This window comes from Corvus brachyrhynchos, unplaced genomic scaffold, assembly GCF_000691975.1.
Source record: "Corvus brachyrhynchos isolate BGI_N302 unplaced genomic scaffold, ASM69197v1 scaffold5, whole genome shotgun sequence".
Classification (NCBI taxonomy): domain Eukaryota; kingdom Metazoa; phylum Chordata; class Aves; order Passeriformes; family Corvidae; genus Corvus; species Corvus brachyrhynchos.
In genome coordinates, this window is record NW_008238321.1 from 11,543,808 (window position 1) to 11,547,198 (window position 3,391).

Here is a 3,391-nt window from a genome sequence, read left to right on the forward strand (position 1 = left end):
TCCCGCTCCCTCAGCGGTGCCGCGGGCACTCGCCGCGCCATCTCACAGCGCAGCGGCGCGGGAAGCCTGCCAGGTGCTTTATTCCAGTGAGAAAACCGATGAAAATCTGAGCAGAACCCCCAGCTAATACCGTTAGGTGTTAGCGATGAGGGAATCCCGGGGCGGGTGGGGGCAGGAAGGAGAGCGGGTGTGCAGGTCTCCAGGGCTGTGCTCACAGGAGCGCCATCCAAATTTGCTTTCATTTCTGTTCCCGTTGGGTGTGGAGCTGAAAGGAGGGGGTGTCCTGGGGCAGGTGCTCCCATGGGAAGCACTCGCTGCACGGCAGACCCCCGAAGATCCCAGCCCCGAGAGACGGCACAGGGAGCAGACGTGGGCAGTGACCACGGGGCCTGCCTGCACTTCAGGTTGGTCTTTTCAGCTAAATTAAATAGTAGGATTATGCAGCAGATTTCACGTTCTGAAGACTACATTTCCTCAAAGCACCCACATTTGCATTTTTCCTAAAACACAGGCTTTCTGGGTTGAAAATGCTCATGTTTAAGCTTTTCTTCAAGCTACAATTTGTGGAAAATTTAAACAAAACTCCTTATCCCTTCATGAGTTACATGGAAATTAATGTAAATAGGTTCTGGCTTAATTGTATTACTTGGCAGTCTACAAAGAGTCTGCCTTTTTTACTGTTGTTCAATCCCTTATTCGTGTAAATAATTCTCATTAGTGCTTTTTACCATGAGTAGGTGTTACAGAGACTGGAAGATGTGCGTACGTCCTTTGTGACAGATGGATGGTCTCTTGCAGCATCACAGACAGAAAAATGCACAATCCCTATGTTCTCTGAAGAGAGCAGAAAAACACTGCTGCAATGCTCGTGCTGAGATAATTTTCAGAAGGAAGATTACCAATGTTTAATTAAAAACACAGAACAGATGCTCTGACTCTCTGCCAGGAAAACCCGCCTGCCACCAGCATTACTTACATAAATTAAACTGTGTCCCAGCATGAGGACTGGAGGGAGCAGCACGCACGTGCAGGAACACCACCTGCAATTTGAGGGTACCTGTAATTTTGTCACTAATTTTCAGCACCATGCTGAGGGTGCAGCCCTCGTTAGAGAATGTCAAGCAGACACTTGACTGAGCCCCCGTTTAAAGCTGTTTCCTAAGGGCATATTTTTTCTCAAATTCGTGCAGAGTTTAAACTCAAAACACGTTTGCGATGTTAGTGATTGTGCAGAAAAACTCTTGAGATCCTGTTCATCTCCCAGCTGCGTATCACTGTGGTAAATATTAGCAATTATCAATAACTGTGCACTTTTGCCCCATGAGCACCAGAACCGGCATCTCCTCATTTCTCATTCTGCTGTCAGCCCAGCTGAGCACCCTGAGGAGAGCAGCACCCAGCAGAGCTGATGTTGGGATGCTTCATGGCAGGGCCTGGGAGGAGCACAGACTTATCAAATGAATTCTGAAGGCCTAGGAGAAGCCAGGTGTCTGGTTCCCACTGTGAGAATGTGTTGATAACGATTAAAAAATCACCACCTGCCATGGTAGGCTACTGATAACTGTGGAATGCTGTAGCTGGTGTGATACATGAGCACAACTGAACATGTCATGAGAGTAGCTCGTTTTAAACTCAGGCAAATCATGGAATCATTAAGGCTGCAAAAGACCTCCAAGGTTAAGAGCAACCTTCCACTGAATCCCACCATACCCACTAGACTGTATCACAAAGTGCCACATCTGCTTGTTTTTTGACCACTTCCAGGGATGGTGACTCTGCCACTTCCCTAGGCAGCCTGTTCCAATGCTTAATCCTCTCTTTCAGTGAAGACATTTTTTCTAATATCCAACCTGAACTCCCCCAATGCAGCATGGGGCCATTTCCTTTTGTCTTGTTACTTGGGAGGAGAGACTGGTCCCCACCTTGCCACAACCTCCTTTCAGGTAGTTGCAGAGAGCCTCCTTTTCTCAAGGCTAAACACCCCCAGCTCCTTCAGCTGCTCGTCACAGGACTTACCCTCTAGACCCTTCACCAGCTCTGTTTCCCTTCTCTGGACACAAAATACTCGGCATTGTTTTGAACTAAAAGGAACCCAGTGGCACACAGCTGTCTTGTGCCATAAATCCTCCTGGAGAGCATTCTGCTCTAGTCTCAAGCTACACATTTCTCATGCTTTTACATAAGCCAGTTCTGCTACCCTGGTGCAAGGGTGTACTTATTCCCAGGTTTAAGCCTCGGGCTTTTCTTCTCTATAACATTTTCTTAAAAGAACAATCAGTGATGATGAGAAACTAAAGACATGTTGAAATCAGGTATAGGCCCAGACATGCTGTATCTTCCAGTTTTAGTTTGCTATTTATACATTATGTGTTACATCCTTTACACTTAAAGAGTTCTATTCCCTTTTTTGTTTTGTTTGAAAATATTAAAAATTAAGGAAATTAGTGACCTGCTAGTCTAGTACGTTATTCTTCCACTGAGTATGTTCAGCACTGCATGTATTTTTTTTTCCAAGAGCACTGTAGCTTGTAAAGTTTCAGCATGCTCATTTTAAATAAGGTTCCCTTTAGAAATCATTGCTCTAGGGAACTGTGGTTTTTGGAAGGAAAAAGAAGAGCACACCCCACATGATACTAACTTTTGGAGCAATTTTATTCTGCGTTCATTTAAATCTGCAGATTTAAAACTTGCCTTTAAATCAATCAATTCCCTGACAATTTGTGCCCTCATACTCCTATAACAATCTGCTCTTACAAGGTAAATCAAGTTGGTCACAACCCCCCCCCCAGCCATATGGCAGGTGCATGTAACATACCTTGAATTTCCTGGAGCCACCAGTGCATGACTTTCTACAGGAAGAAGGGCAATGGTAGACATAATTTTTCCATATTGTTTTAATTGCATGGCATTTAGTATTGATATTTTTAGCTCTGTCCACAAAGTAATTATACAAATTTCTCCTGCAGGCCTCCCAGAACATGAGAATTCATCTTTCTACTCACCAGTGACAGCCTGAATCTGGCTCTGGATGCCAAACCCAGCTCTCTCATTGAGGTGGACAGGAAAAGCACGTGCTCACACCGTGCCTGAGCTCAGTGGCAGCAGGTAAGCGAGGCACCAATGCAGCAGGACGACAGTCTGTGTCCAGGCAGCCCCGGCCACCAGCTGCCAGCGAGATAAAGGCAGCCGGGGCCTCCCGTGTTGGGTGGGAATGGTTCAGCTGAGGACACACTGCAATGCCAAGTGAGCAGCTGCCTGGGAAGGTCACTGGCCTCGCAGTGAGCTGGCAGCTCTTGGGCTGCACATGTGCTCTGGTGGGCAGGGAAGGCAGCGGGTGCCTGATACGGGGCAGGACGGACCCTTTTCACGGCTGGGAGCTGTGTGCAGAGAT